Below are 17,123 nucleotides of genomic sequence, written 5' to 3' on the forward strand. Positions count from 1 at the left end.
TCGCCGCTGGGTCCCCCGCCCGGCCCTGCATCCCTGAGTGGGCGCGCCTGTCCAGACGGCGCTTTTTCGTCCCGCCCTTCGCCACCCACGGTGAGGAGGGAGAGAAGCCCGAACGACACCCCTCCCCAGAAGTGGGACACTCCCTTGCCCTAAATATTTGAGGCGGCGCTAGCCCCCGCCCCGCGGCGTGGGTGCCGGGGGAGAAGAGGAAGGTGGTGACAGGACCACTTTGGAGATGGGTGCTGCCTTCCCCGGGGGACGCGAGCCAGCGCTGGAGGATGCTCTTAGGATGCCCGCCCCCTCCTCATCTCACTGATCTGAGTCAGTTTGAGAGCCCCCCCCCGGAAATTGCCGCGCTTAAACTCTCACTCACATATGGGGAAACTGAGTCAAAGACTTGCAGCACCAGTAATGGAGCTCCAGGAGGATGGGCTCCATTGCTCCCAAAGGATCCAGAACTGAAACCACTTGGAGAAGGCAGAAGGACCCCACCCCTTTTAATGATAGGGAGGGGAGGGCCGTAGTAATGCCTAGAGCCGGAAGCTCTGAAGAGGGGTCTAGGATCTGCCTGCAGTCACGGTCTCTTGGAGTGAGGAAAGGAAGAAAATGAGATTGGAATGGGATGACTCTGATGGTGGGTCAGAAAGGTGACTGTGAAACAGGGATCCTCCCCAACCAAAAAAAAACCCTCTAGTTCTTGATATCACTTGCTGGTTGCTAGACTGTTGCACCCCATCCCCCTTTTCATGCAAGAATTGTCTACACTAGCAATCTCCACTAGCAATCTCACTGCTCACTGACTGCTCCAGGTATGTCTGACTGGGAGAGGCCAGAAAACAGAAGTCAGCCAGAATGGCATTCTTGTGTGGCATCAGGATATAGGATGCCACTGGGAGAAAAGGACTTGAGCTTCCTGCCCACTCAGGAGCTAGCTTAGAACTTAGTTGTCAACTGCTGCTTGGGCTTTGTTGGTCCTGGCCTAGAACTAGGACCATAAGAAAGATGCATTAACAAAAGATAGGTGTGGGAAACAGACATTCACTGAAGGCTTGGGAACAACAGAGAGAAATTATAGCTCGGAAAGGAAAGAACTTCCAAATAAATTTCAGCAGTCATTGTTTCTAGAAATACAATGCCACACCTCATCAGAAAAAATTTTCCATTGTCCTGTCTCCATTTTTTTCATCTGAATAGCCAAATGACCAGCACTCTTTATTGAAAAGATCACCACCACCCGCCCCCCCCACCCACACACACACATACTCTTCTGCAGTGCTAACATTGTCATAAATCAAGTAGTTTATATGTGCATGAGACTGTTCCTGAATTCTCTGTTCTGTTCTGTTAGCCTATTTTTCTCTCCCTGTGCCATTATCACAATGTCTGGATTACTGTGGCCTTATAAGTCTAAATGTTCCATGAAATAAGTCTACCCACTTTGTTCTTTAAGACTGTGTTGGCTATTCTTGATGTTTATACTTTCACAGAAATTTTGGAATCAGCGTACCTACTTATATACATACATACAAACACACTGACACAATCTTGCTGGGATTTCAATTGGTATCACTTTGAACCTTTAGATCAATTGGAATAAAATTAACATTTTCAATAGTAAAACTTCTTATCCATGAACATGGTATGTCCCTTCATTTATTTGGAGTTTTAAAAAAAGTTATCTCAGTAATGTTTTGTAGTTTTCTGTGTGGAGACCTTGCACATCTTTTATTAGATTTAGCCCTAGGTATTTTTTGTTGCTATTATGAATGGCTTCTTTATTTTCTGTTTGTTGTCAGTACAGGGTTGTTGTTTTACAATAAGTCCACAAGTTCTTTTACAACTTTCCCAAGAAGTAGAGTCTAACACTCTTCCCCTTGGGAAAGGGTTAGTCTTAGTGAATGGGTTTTAACAAAAAGAATGTGACAGAAGTGAATCTATGTGACTTCTGAGGCTAGCTAGATCATAAAAGTTAATAGGGCTTCTACCTGGCTACCTCTCTCAGGACTTTTATCTTTGGAACACTAAGCCATCATATAAGAACTCTTAGGCTACCATGCATTGAAGAAGCCCAAACTAACCCACACAGAAAAATCATATGCAGAGACCCTGATACTAAGTAAAGAGGGATTCCTAGCCAGTCCCTGGCTGTGCCAGCTCCTACTGTTCCTGTTCTATCTGTTATCTGCCTGCACCCACATGAAAAATGCTGAACTGTGCAGATGAGCCCTTCTTGAATCCAAAATGCACAGAAACCATGAGCGGTAATAAATGATTATTGTTATTTTAAGCCACAAAGTTTTGGAGTGATTTGTTACTTAGCAATATAGGTCTGAAACATAATATAAATAGATTTTTATATAATGACCTTGTATCCAGCAACATTGCCAAACTCATTTATTAATTCTAGTAATTCATCTGCAGATTATTTGGCTTAAAAAAAAAAACATTTTCTATCTCATCTGTAAAAATGAGAGTTTTAGTTTTTTCTTTTCAATTCTTAGAAGTTTTGTTTCTTTTTCTTGCCTTGTTGCACTGGCTAATATCACCAATATAATTTTGGAAAGAAGTAATGGTAGCAGACACTCTTGTCCCATTCCTGATCTCCAAAGGAAAGATATCAACATTTCACCATTAGTTATAATGCTTGCTGTAGTTTTATGTTTTGTTTGTTTAATTTTGCTTTTTTGTTGTTGTTGTTGTTGTTTTGAGATGGAGTCTCACTCTGTCACCAGGCTGGAGTGCAGTGGTGCGATATTGGCTCACTGCAACCTCCCATTCCCTGGTTCAAGCGATTCTCCTGCCTCACCCTCCCGAGTAGCTGGGATTACAGGTGCATGCCACCATGCCCAGCTAATTTTTGTATTTTTAGTAGAGACAGGGTTTCACCATGTTGGCCATGATGGTCTTGATCTCCTGGTCTTGTGATCCAGTTTTTTTTACAGATACCTCTGTTGCAAGTTGGGGAAATCAGTCTTCACAGAAATACTCTGGGTCAGGAAATAAGACTGCTGTGGTCATTTTACAGATGAGAAGATTGAGAGCCAGTGAGGAATGCACGTCATGACGGTTAATAGTAGAGCCAGGACTACACCTAAGTCGGGAAATTCCACCTGGAGCACTTCCTACTGCCCATATTTCCACAGTGTTAGTCCCACTAACTCTGGCCAGAGGTGTAGAACAATGTCCACCAGAGTTTGAAGACGCATGTGCAATGGGTCGGCTATAGGCAGCTATTTGACTTCTCTGGAGCCTGCCAGCAGCAGCCACCATAAACCCTGCCAGTCACCTATATCCACTTCCTTCCCTGGGGAGGGAGCCAGCACCAAGGAGATATCTGAGAAGTCCAGCAGCAAAGTCCAATAAGGCCCCAAATCTTGATCTTGCCACTTCATGTTGGCAGTTGATCAGACAGGAAGCTGATGACTCAGTTCCCCCAAAGAAACACCACAGCCTCATCTGTTGTCTTGAAGATGGGAGTGGCGCTTCAGTTCTCCTCTCTTCCCTTTGATTGCAAAGAAGTATCTGTGAGAGAGGAACCTCAGATCTCAGCCAGTAGCCCAACTGGTCCAGTCTGGAGACTCAGAGTATTTGTTTGCTCATCTTCCAGCTCTCAGTTCTGATATCATAAATAGCTGAGATATCAAAATATATATGGGTTTTAATATGTTTTATTAACCTTGAGGTATGGTAAGGACAACACATCAGGAGATGATTGCCATGGAAAAGATAGTTTGATACTCCCAGGTGTCAGGAGAAGGGGACATGCCATGCCATTGGGGGCCACTGGGGAAGCACCAGGTCAGTCAGGAGGCAGAGGGAGAAGGAACTGTGGGTAAGAGCCTTTTCTGTGGTTTCTGCAGGAAGGAGCAGACAAGGCAGGGTCAGCAGGTTTACGATTGGCATGTATGAATAATTTCAGCAGCTCTGGGGCATAGGGGCTGTCCCTAGTTGTCTGGTACTGGCCCTGGAGTAATTGGGGCAGGTAGATAGTGAGTGGGAGCGTGAGAGCCCAATAATACAGGTGGTTGGAGGTGTATGCTCTGTATTGGTTTGCATTTGAAAATTATGCTCATGGGCTCACAGGTGAGTTGTTTCCTATTTCTAGGTATTGGCTAACCCTAGAAGGGGCAGTCCCTCCAGGGTCTGCAAGACCCCAGATGTCAAAGTATCAGAATACAGAAAATAAGACATGGTTAATACAAGATGTGTCCACTTACCCATGGGATCCAAGAGGGAAATGAGTCCTACTTCACCTATTGCTCCTTTACCTAGGGGATGTCTTGGCTTTAAATCAAAATGACTAATCCCTAAAAAACAACTATGGCAGAGGAACTAAATACCCAATTGTGGGAGCACTTAGATCTAGTAATGAATCTTCTTCCTCTTTCTCCTTACAGGCACATGGTAGACTTGAACTTAGGTGTGACCCTCTGACACTTTAGCTAATGGAACATGAACAGAAGTGGTGTGTGTCACTTACAGGTGGAAGCTTTAAGGGCCTGAGCATATTTAATCCTATTCTCTGAGCCATAAAAATCCTAACAAATGTCAACTCATTTTTTAAGACCGAATTCAAGTAGCATTTGTTTGGTTAAGACTTCTCTAAGACTCCAACTTAGTGCTCCAATTCGCTGCTCCAATAACCATCTGCACACAGGACTACTAGTGTGAATCTCAAAGAACTGCAACATCACATTTGCCCAGTGAGTTTCTCCAAGGCAAAGACCATAGCTCACTCATCTCAGTGTCACCAGTGACTAGCACAGGGGCTAACAAATCCTGGATGCTTCATGCCCACCTCTGGGGAGACCTTCCTAGATACACACATACAGACACACCCCTTCCTACACACACACACGCACACACACACACTCACACACGCATGAAGAATTTAATTGTTCAGATTCCAGTTCACAGATGGGCCATGTTTGCCAGTGAGGGAAGTCACAATTCAGCCCTCCGGTGAGGCCCTAGCTACATCTGTCTCTGTCCCCTCCTTCCCAGTAGCCAGCATACATGTGGTGGAATGTTAAGCTGGATTGAGGTGCAGAAAATGGAAGTCCACTGGGAAAACCTCACTTCAAAAGCTCAACTTCTCTTAGTTGAGGTCAAAAGCAGATCCTGAGACACAGATTCTGGTGCAAGTAGTTTATGGGAGAGCAATTCCAGGACACACAGGTAGTGGTGTGGGAAAGTGAGACAAGAAAGGAAGACAGTCAAGAAAGGGCATATGATCCAACAAATTACTACTGTGAGTGACTAGAGCCTAACTCCACTGAGGAATTCTGGAAATAGTGTAAAGCACATGCTCGAGTTATCCCCTTAAAGAACAAGGAATTGGGGTCTTTACCCACCAACTCTCTTAACACACTTGGTTAAAGCCTACTGTCTGGGGCATTCATTCCTGGCAGCTCAGACTGAGAGGCACAACAGGGCTGTGGCAACCAGAGAAAGCCCTTAAGCAAAGAGGTGGGTACAAGCTATATACTTCTCCTTCAGGAACTTGGTTAGTGGGTAGCTATTGTCTGAGGCAGCAGTTGGCATTCCTAGAGCCCTGGCCATGGTGCCCTCTGGCCAACAGCATGACAACTTGTCCATTATTTCTGAAAATGAGCCAAAGAAGCCCATAATTTGCACTCAAAGTGTCTGCTGGACAAAAGATCTAATGGACCAACATGTGTGGCACAAAGTGACTTACTCTGGCACCTGTATATAAGAATACCAGATGAGATGTGAAAGACTCTGAATGCAAGTCCTGGACTCTGCTCAACTCCCTTAGCCAACAATCTCATGAGGTAGGTAGTCCCTATCTTATAACTGAGGAAACTGAGGCACAGAGAGGCCAAGTAACTTACCTGCCATTAGAACAAGTTGTAGCCAGGATGTGCAACTAGCCAGTTTTGCTCCCAAATTCACACTCATAACTACTGCACCTCACTGCATCTTTCTGATCTGTCATACAAATTTCAGATTAAGGTAAAAAGAAAACCCCATTAGTACTTTACTTGAAATTACATTTAATTATTCAGTTAACTTGGGGAGAATTAAAGTTTTTATTAAAAGTTATTTTAATTCAGATAGATAGACAGGAATACTATTAAAGTTTTCAAAGTTGATATTGTATCCAAGAAAAAATTTAAAACTGTCCTATTTGCTCTGTTTTTCTATAGATTCCCTTTGACTTTCTGTGTAGATGGTCATGTTATCTGGAAGGGGTGATTGATTCTGTTCTTCCTTTTCAATCTTACCACTTCTTTCTTTGTCTTTTTTTATTGCATTGTCCAGCACCTCTAGAATCAATGTTAAATAGAAGTGGTGATATCAGGCATTCTTGTCATATTCCTTACTTCAGTGAACCTACTTCTTATATTCCACCATTAAGCCATTAAGTAAGATACTTACTGTAGCTTTTGGTAATATATTTTATCAATTAATAAAGTTTCTTTTTATTCCTAGTCACTAAGATATTTTTTCTGGCATGAATTAATTGTAGTTTACAATGTGGTTTACTTTTGGCATCTGTTGAAATAGCCATCTGGGTTTTATCATCTAACCTATTAATGATATGTACTATATATATAGATATTATTCCCAATGAACCATCCTTGAATACCTTGGGTAATTGTTGGGACTTCTATTTGGTTCTAATTTTATTATTATTATTATCGGAAACAGGGGTCTCACTCTGTCACCCAGGCTGGAGTCCAGTGATGTGATCATAGCTCACTGCCGCCTTGAACTCCTGGGCCCAAGTGATCCTTCTGCCTCAGCCTCCCATGTGACTAGGATTAAAGCCATGAGCCACTACCTCCAGTCATAATTTATTTTCTAATATACTGCTAAACTCCATTTGAAGTTATTTCACTTAGGGTTTTTTTTGGCATCTATATTAATAACCAAAATTAATATAAAATTCTGTGCTATTGTTGCCAAGCTTTATGTGTCAAGGTTATACTGATTTTGCCTAATGAATGGGAAAGAAGAATTTTAATAACTGATTCAACTTCTTAAATTATAAAAAAAAATTTATACTTAAAAAATTTTTATACTTCTTTAATTATAGTTGGATGATCATATCATTTTTTCTTAGTAAATGTTGGTATGCTTTTCTAGAACATTGTTCATTTCACTTAGCTTTTCAAACGTGTTGGGTTAAACATGTCTTTAGTATTATCTTGTGATTTTTGAAATGCTCTTGTATCTGTTATATATGTTCTTTCTCTTCTTAATCAATCATACTTAAAGTTTGTCTGTCATTAAACTACATTTTTATTCTATATTTCTATTTTCTATATTCTCCAAGTTTTTTATAGTAACTGGGAAGAAAAATTAACATTTTTGCAAACAAAGATAATACATGTAAAGCACCTAGTACTTAGAAAGCATTTGGCAATATTGGTTAAATTAATATAAGAAAAATATTTTTTAGCACATGCCTAGAGATTCAAACTATGATTGAGATATGATTTGTGCCCATAGTTGAAATGGGGAGACAGACAGGTAAGTGGTCAATTAAGTATAGTATGATAAACATAATAGAGTTAAGTACAAAGTGAATTGGGAACACAGAGGAGGACTTCCTGAGGGAGGTGATGCTGAGCTGGGCACTGTAGGATGAGTAGGAGTTAGGCAGGTGAAAGAGATGGCTGTTTCTTGTCCTTGCTTTTGGACTCATTTTCAAGTGGCTCAGCTCTGAGCAAGGGTGAGCTGCCTGGATCCAGGAATTTGTGATCTTAGGCTCCTTCATTTTTACAAGAGAATGTCTACTAATGTTTCCCCCTTCTAAGGATGACAATACTTCACTTTGGTCCTATATGCCCTTCTGGTGCCTTATTTTCTATCATCTGTTATAGCACAGGCTTTGGCAAAGGAAAATAAAGATAAGAATTAGCTGCTACTTCTCACCTTGAAGAAGACCTTTGGCAAAGCCCCTTATGGTAATGACCATTCCCCAACAGCTGCTTCAAAAGCTCAACTTCTCTTAGTTGAGGTCAAAAGCAGATCCTGAGACACAGATTCTGGTGCAAGTAGTTTATGGGAGAGCAATTCCAGGACACACAGGTAGTGGTGTGGGAAAGTGAGACAAGAAAGGAAGACAGTCAAGAAAGGGCATATGATCCAACAAATTACTACTGTGAGTGACTAGAGCCTAACTCCACTGAGGAATTCTGGAAATAGTGTAAAGCACATGCTCGAGTTATCCCCTTAAAGAACAAGGAATTGGGGTCTTTACCCACCAACTCTCTTAACACACTTGGTTAAAGCCTACTGTCTGGGGCATTCATTCCTGGCAGCTCAGACTGAGAGGCACAACAGGGCTGTGGCAACCAGAGAAAGCCCTTAAGCAAAGAGGTGGGTACAAGCTATATACTTCTCCTTCAGGAACTTGGTTAGTGGGTAGCTATTGTCTGAGGCAGCAGTTGGCATTCCTAGAGCCCTGGCCATGGTGCCCTCTGGCCAACAGCATGACAACTTGTCCATTATTTCTGAAAATGAGCCAAAGAAGCCCATAATTTGCACTCAAAGTGTCTGCTGGACAAAAGATCTAATGGACCAACATGTGTGGCACAAAGTGACTTACTCTGGCACCTGTATATAAGAATACCAGATGAGATGTGAAAGACTCTGAATGCAAGTCCTGGACTCTGCTCAACTCCCTTAGCCAACAATCTCATGAGGTAGGTAGTCCCTATCTTATAACTGAGGAAACTGAGGCACAGAGAGGCCAAGTAACTTACCTGCCATTAGAACAAGTTGTAGCCAGGATGTGCAACTAGCCAGTTTTGCTCCCAAATTCACACTCATAACTACTGCACCTCACTGCATCTTTCTGATCTGTCATACAAATTTCAGATTAAGGTAAAAAGAAAACCCCATTAGTACTTTACTTGAAATTACATTTAATTATTCAGTTAACTTGGGGAGAATTAAAGTTTTTATTAAAAGTTATTTTAATTCAGATAGATAGACAGGAATACTATTAAAGTTTTCAAAGTTGATATTGTATCCAAGAAAAAATTTAAAACTGTCCTATTTGCTCTGTTTTTCTATAGATTCCCTTTGACTTTCTGTGTAGATGGTCATGTTATCTGGAAGGGGTGATTGATTCTGTTCTTCCTTTTCAATCTTACCACTTCTTTCTTTGTCTTTTTTTATTGCATTGTCCAGCACCTCTAGAATCAATGTTAAATAGAAGTGGTGATATCAGGCATTCTTGTCATATTCCTTACTTCAGTGAACCTACTTCTTATATTCCACCATTAAGCCATTAAGTAAGATACTTACTGTAGCTTTTGGTAATATATTTTATCAATTAATAAAGTTTCTTTTTATTCCTAGTCACTAAGATATTTTTTCTGGCATGAATTAATTGTAGTTTACAATGTGGTTTACTTTTGGCATCTGTTGAAATAGCCATCTGGGTTTTATCATCTAACCTATTAATGATATGTACTATATATATAGATATTATTCCCAATGAACCATCCTTGAATACCTTGGGTAATTGTTGGGACTTCTATTTGGTTCTAATTTTATTATTATTATTATCGGAAACAGGGGTCTCACTCTGTCACCCAGGCTGGAGTCCAGTGATGTGATCATAGCTCACTGCCGCCTTGAACTCCTGGGCCCAAGTGATCCTTCTGCCTCAGCCTCCCATGTGACTAGGATTAAAGCCATGAGCCACTACCTCCAGTCATAATTTATTTTCTAATATACTGCTAAACTCCATTTGAAGTTATTTCACTTAGGGTTTTTTTTGGCATCTATATTAATAACCAAAATTAATATAAAATTCTGTGCTATTGTTGCCAAGCTTTATGTGTCAAGGTTATACTGATTTTGCCTAATGAATGGGAAAGAAGAATTTTAATAACTGATTCAACTTCTTAAATTATAAAAAAAAATTTATACTTAAAAAATTTTTATACTTCTTTAATTATAGTTGGATGATCATATCATTTTTTCTTAGTAAATGTTGGTATGCTTTTCTAGAACATTGTTCATTTCACTTAGCTTTTCAAACGTGTTGGGTTAAACATGTCTTTAGTATTATCTTGTGATTTTTGAAATGCTCTTGTATCTGTTATATATGTTCTTTCTCTTCTTAATCAATCATACTTAAAGTTTGTCTGTCATTAAACTACATTTTTATTCTATATTTCTATTTTCTATATTCTCCAAGTTTTTTATAGTAACTGGGAAGAAAAATTAACATTTTTGCAAACAAAGATAATACATGTAAAGCACCTAGTACTTAGAAAGCATTTGGCAATATTGGTTAAATTAATATAAGAAAAATATTTTTTAGCACATGCCTAGAGATTCAAACTATGATTGAGATATGATTTGTGCCCATAGTTGAAATGGGGAGACAGACAGGTAAGTGGTCAATTAAGTATAGTATGATAAACATAATAGAGTTAAGTACAAAGTGAATTGGGAACACAGAGGAGGACTTCCTGAGGGAGGTGATGCTGAGCTGGGCACTGTAGGATGAGTAGGAGTTAGGCAGGTGAAAGAGATGGCTGTTTCTTGTCCTTGCTTTTGGACTCATTTTCAAGTGGCTCAGCTCTGAGCAAGGGTGAGCTGCCTGGATCCAGGAATTTGTGATCTTAGGCTCCTTCATTTTTACAAGAGAATGTCTACTAATGTTTCCCCCTTCTAAGGATGACAATACTTCACTTTGGTCCTATATGCCCTTCTGGTGCCTTATTTTCTATCATCTGTTATAGCACAGGCTTTGGCAAAGGAAAATAAAGATGAGAATTAGCTGCTACTTCTCACCTTGAAGAAGACCTTTGGCAAAGCCCCTTATGGTAATGACCATTCCCCAACAGCTGGTGGCTTCGTAAGCAAGCCGACTTTAAGGGACACATGAAGACAAGAACATAAAAATAAAAGATGCACTACTCTCTGGTCACTCCCTTCCAACTCTCTACTGAGCCTTGGAAAATTGTTCTGCAGAAGCCTAAACGTTCAGAGAAGGAGGGCTTTTAATAGCCAAAATTAGACAGGGACAGTAGTCGAGTTAATGGCCATGAGAAAAATAAAGGGTTTTAAAGTCCTGGAGTGCTGACAACAACAATTCAGCTACGGCCTCCCTCAAGACAATATGTTTATTGAGCACTTACTAGGTGCTAAGTGGTTGGCATGTATCATCTCACATAATATACCCACTGTGAGGTTGTTGCTAATGTTACCGTCCCCAGTTTACAGGTCAGGAAAGTGGAGTTCAGAGAGGTTAGATGGCTTGCCCTACAAAACTCTAGGCCTGAGATTCAAACCCAGGGCATTTACACACCATCTCCTATGGGGACATGTCCCCAGTGCCTGGGACAGTGAAGGCCCTGGGTAACTAAAGAATGAATTGATTAAGTGAACAGAAAAATTAATTACCATGAAAACTAGAAAGCAACACGAGAACATTATTTTTGCTATAATGGTTGGTAAGTGGAGGAACTAACTAGGCAGGAACATGAGAAAACTTTCTGAAGTAACCCTACTATACTGTATCTCGATGAAGGCTTAGGTTACACAAGCAGTCACATTCCTCAAAACTCAGAAAATACACATTTAAGGTTTGTACATTGCATTGTATGTAAATTTCACATTTAAAAAATTATAAACAAATAGTAGACTCTAATTGATGAAACACATGCTGATGTATTTTAGGGGAAGTGAAAGGATGTCTGCAATTGGAAATGCACCCCCAAAAGAAGACAGCTTGATGAATGGATAGAGAAACAGATAGATGGATAGTAAGTATGTGATAAAACCAGGAGAGGAAAGTAATGGTGGAATCCAGGTGGTGGTTTACAGGTGTTCGCTCTCATATTCTTTCCACATTGTTTATTAAACTGTCATCATAAAATGTGGAGGGAAAATCCCTTGTGTGTTATGGTGGCAGTTGGGGAAATATGTGTGCCTGCATCGTGCTATTTACCATGCTTTCCACTATAGAAGAATGTAGAGGTAGCCCTTCCTCTTTGTCTTGCTTCCTTCCCTCAGGGTCTCCCTCATTCCATCCAGCGAATAGCAACAAAGTGTCAACACTGGGTTGGTGGCAGATCCAAGTTCCACTATTCCCTGCTCACCTCTGCTCATGCCACATCGATTACTTCCTCTGCCTTGACCTCAACTAAAGGGAATGCAGCGTTGTATGGAGATCACATTTACACGGGACCGCACTCTACCATCCACCTTGGACAGCAGGAACCTGACGTCTCTTTGCATGCCCCAGCCCAGCTCTCAGCCTGGCATGCGGCGTATCATCCAGTAGCAATGTTTGGTAAACACAGAGACAGAGACAAGGAAAGGTGTCCTGTGTCCAGTGACTGGAATTTCAGATGATTTTTTCCCCTAACTTTCTTTAATGATGTCTGATTGCCTTTCAGATAAGAAAAACCCTCAGCTCACCCAGGGCCTCCCACAATGCCCTCAGCAAGGCTTTTCGCCCAACTTTTTCATCAGGAGGGGAGGAGCCAGCGTGCTGAATTGCAATGTTCTGTTTGCTGTTTGACCACGTGTTTATTGTTTACTTATTTTTTTTTCTTTTGTTTGCGATGTGGTTCCTTTAAAATATCCAGAGAAGGAAACCACTCTACATAAAGAAATCTGAATTTTTGCATGCCCGGTTACCATCTGAAATGTCACTTGCACGTTAAGTCTGTGTCCCTGAGTTGCTGTGGCAACCTCAGCAGCACTCTTTGCCCGGGGTGATAAAGGGGTCCTTTGTTAGCCGGGAGACCAGGTCTGGGTGCAGGGACATCCTATTCAGCCCGTCCTCACAAAGGAGCACACGTCCCCCTCTCTGAGCAGGCCAGCCGCCAGCCTGATTGTGCCTGTACTGTCGACAACCTTCCATGGGGAGACGGGAAAAGAAATCCCCTATTATTGGCATCTTTGAACTAAAGTTGTCGGTTTTTTTTCTTTTTCTCCCTGGGCTCTGCTTGCTGTACAAAAACCCCTGCAAAGGGCCCCACTCATGCTTTCGCAAAGAAAAACACCAATTGTGAGGCCTCCCTAGAAGAGGGTTGAGGCTCCCAATCTTAATTGAATCTTCTAAACTTGGTTATTAAAATGGCAACTCTAGCAGCACTGGGTAAGGAGATGGGTTCTTCGAATTCTAGCAAGCAGCCTGGGTCTGGCCCAGAAAGAGGTCCTGGCTGTCGCTGGCTCTGTGGTGGCCTCTGTACCCAAAAGCAAGGGGCTTATGCCAAGGTCAGTCCCCCCGTGGACTGAGATCAGACCTCAGGGCTCAAGTTTCATTCAGCCACGGATTCTTCTCCCTCAAAGTTGCAACCAAGAGCAGGGCAGTGCTTTGCTCAGGCTCTCTGAGCCGCTCACTTGAGAGAGAGGCCTGGGAGTCCAGGACCCTAACTTCCAGGTCTAGGCTCTTGAAGGTCACAGGTGGGTGGGGAACAGCTCCCAGGCCTTGGCTGCAGCCCATGACCCTCCTTCTGCTCCCAGAATCATGGGCTTCCATCCCCAGCCCATTCCAGGTTAGGCCCAGTTTTTCCTTTCCTCTCACATTGTCCAAACCAGAATCACTATTTACACTTCTCCTTCTGGTACGATGATATATGTGAAAGCTAAAGCTGGGAGCTCCCACATAACCAGAAACGGTTGTTCACAGTGCCCCGGGGCCAGCACAGCGCCTGGCACACAGCGTGTGCTCAAGAAGTATTTGTTGACCCAGTGGATCATGAATGAGTGAATCTATCAGAATGGATTCATTTCATCCTATCAAGCACTCTTTTAGATTAAAACCGTTTTCCTCATTTAATTCCATTTCCTGCTGTCCTCTGCTGCCAGGTCCTGAACTGGAGCAGGCTACCAAGGTTACAGATGTGATCCCTGCTGGAGAGAGGCTGTGTTCAGACAGATATGTGGACAGAAACGGCAGTGGAGGGCAATGAGTGCCAATGGGGGTTACCCAGGGGCCACAGGGGCTGGGAGTGGAGGCTGCAGGAGGCAAGAAGGGATGCAGAAAGACTTCCAGGATGGGGACACTCCCAAACGAGGTCTCAGAGATGAACAGGAGCCAGGTGAGCAAAGCAGAATTCTTTAGTCAGAAGACACAGTAAGAGCAAAGACAGGGTGGTTTGAAGTAGCCCACTATACACAGGGCTCCCCATGAAGCTGTCTATTGGTGGAGAATCCAGGGCATGATAGAAAGGGCCTGGATACAGCTGGAGGGGCAAGCCAGAGGGAGGACCCCACAAGCCAAATTTAGGAGCTCAAAGCCAAGTCGACCATGTATAGTTGTATAGGTTGTGTACTGTGTAAAGGAAGTGAATGAAGTTGAAATCCAGCCTACACTCTGCTGGCCAAGATCTGTGGACACAGTTAAACCCTTCACTTAAAGAGGCAGCAAGGTCAGCTTACAAAGGCATCAGTAGTTTACATATTCATTTCCAGGGGTGGACAGTGATGTCCTCAGCTCCAAGCAATGTGTGTGTGGTATGGGGGAAGCAGGCACTGCATCTGAAGGGAGGCCATGCAAAAGAATCAGGACAAATGAGAAGGCCCTGGAGAACTATTAGTAGCTCCTGGATGCCAGGGATGACTGAACATGCACCCTGCCATCTGTACCAGGAGTGAAGACACAGTGAAAATGCTCAGCTCTCAGGTCGATCCTAGATTAAGAGTGAAGGGAAGGCAGGCGGGGGACAGATAATGATAAAAGGAGGGGGTTCTGGTTTTGGAGGTCTCCATGGGATGTAGTTGGAGGAAAGGTGAGAGGGCTGAGGATGGAATGATGAGGACTTCTAGTTGGATTTTTACACGAATGAGGGGGAGTGGCAGTCCTAAGGGGAACACAGTCTCTAGGGCAGTGGTCCCCAACCTTTTAGGCACCAGGGACCGGTTTTGTGGAAGACAATTTTTCCACGGACTGGTAGTATGAGGGAAGGACGGTTTAGGAATGGAACTGTTCCGCCTCTGATCATCAGGCATTAGATTCTTAAAAGGAGAATGCAACCCAGATCCCTCATATGCGCAGTTCACAATAGGGTTCACGCTCCTATGAGAATCTGATACTGCCGCTGATCTGACAGGAGGTGGAGCTCGGGCGGTAATGCTCACTTGCCTGTCGCTCACCTCCTGCTGTGCGGCCCGGTTCCTAACAGGCTACAGACCAGTAGAGGTCCATAGGTCTAGGGGTTGGAAACTGCTGCTCTAGGGTGTACTATTCACAGTGAGTAGGGGCTGGTTTTTGAAGAAGGGAAAGTCCAGGATCAGGGGTCTAAGGGTGGGCTGGATCCCCAGGTGGGAGAATGAGGGCCTCAGGCCTCAGGCCAGCAGCTGGACTTGGGAGAAGGCCTGGACATGACCTCCTCCAGAAAGGGTAGGGGTGCGATCTGCATTGTGTTGGGGATGTTTAGTCTTACTCCTTGCACACTGCAGATGAGTTATAAATATTTGTTCAATCAATGACTAAGTTGATAACATCAGTGATCCAGTTCCCCTGGATCTGTGTGGATGTGATCTGTGAATGTCTGAGAGGTTTGAAAGGGCAGCTTGTGCCAGGGAAGGTGAGTGTGTGGATGGTGTGTATCTTCTGGGTAACATTAGCTACTGCAACAGATAAGCCCTGAATTTCAGTGGCTTAATCTCAGAAGTCTGTTTCCTGCTCACTGATTACTCCAGTTCACTGAAAAGTCCAGTTCCTTGTTTGCTGACAGCTTTCCTCCATGTGGTGATTCAGGGATCCAGGCTTCCTCTATCGGATCCAGGATTCCTCTATCACTGGCTCCACCATCCCCCTGCTTCACATAAACCCCAGCCCAGAGGTGACACATTGCTTCTGCTCACTTTCCCTTGATGAGAACTTTTCATATGGCTAACCCCAGATGCAACGCTGGCTAGGAAACGTAGTGCTAGACTGGAAAGACGCCTCCTCAAAACAATTTTACACCATGGAAGGACCAGCAGAGATTTTGGGTGCACTAACATAGGAAGTGACAGAAACAAGAGGAAGGTGGGGCCTCAAGGCACAAATTTGTGCCAGTGGCCAAGGACATGAGCAGTCACCCTGAATTCAGTTCTTGGCCTTCCCTGAGATTCTAACTGGAACATGGAGATGATGTGTGTGTGGGGAGGAAGGAACAAAGCATGAGTGGCTCTCTCACCCACTAATTGCTATATTCCATCCTCACTTAGTCTTGGGAGATGGAGCTCCTTTAGCTCATTATTCCTCATTTACAGAGGAGCAAACAGGTTGAGAGAGAGCAAGCCTTGGGCAAGGTCACTCCCGTGAAGCTGGGACTCGAACCCAGGGCATCTGTTTCCCAGTCCTGTACTGGCTCACCAGATTACCTAAGTCTAAATTGATTCCCCAGAATACATTCCTGTGTTATTCTAGAAAAACAGTGTGTAGTCTGCCACATCACAATTTTGTTCCCAAGCATCAAGAGAGTGGCACATGGCCATTAGGCAGGAAGATTTCTTTCAACTGACAGCTTGGAGGAGGAAGCTTTTATTCCCGGGGGGGCCCCCAGGGGAGGGGCTTGGCCAGGCCTCTGCTGTGTCAGGAATTCTTCCATTGTAGCTTACTGACTTTGTTACAAAGTATAAGATCTTTTAACATATTTTTAAACACTATCAATTCTGCTCTGTGTTCCTTGCATTTCTTTTTTGTCCTGAAGCTCAACCCGGGCAAAAACATTTTTCCCATCAAAAATTCAATGGGGCTCTTACAAAGTGACAGCAGATTAAATAGCTGCATTTATGATCCCCTCCCAGATACACCTCCCCCTTTTTTTTTTTTTGGCTCAGCACCAAAAATCAAATGCCAAAAAGGCAACGGATCTCAGCTGTTTTGAAACAAGCTGTGTCGGTCCAAAGGTTATTTTTTTTTTTTGGACACTGTGTGACCCCGTGTTTGGGCCTCATTTTAAATTAATAAACGCATGAGGATAGTCAGTACTCTAACCCCAGAGGCCAGCGTGCTGCCTGGCCCGTGGCAGCCTCAGTAAATTTAGGAGGAAACCCACACCCCGGAGTTCTCTGACCTTGGTGAAAGGCAGTTGAGTAGACTTGGCAGAGAAACCTTGTCATTTATGGTTTTCCATTTTAAATCTAAGCATTCTCACATTGTCTTAAAATTTATAAACGCA

This window comes from Mandrillus leucophaeus, unplaced genomic scaffold (assembly GCF_000951045.1).
Source record: "Mandrillus leucophaeus isolate KB7577 unplaced genomic scaffold, Mleu.le_1.0 Scaffold544, whole genome shotgun sequence".
In the NCBI taxonomy this organism is placed as follows: domain Eukaryota; kingdom Metazoa; phylum Chordata; class Mammalia; order Primates; family Cercopithecidae; genus Mandrillus; species Mandrillus leucophaeus.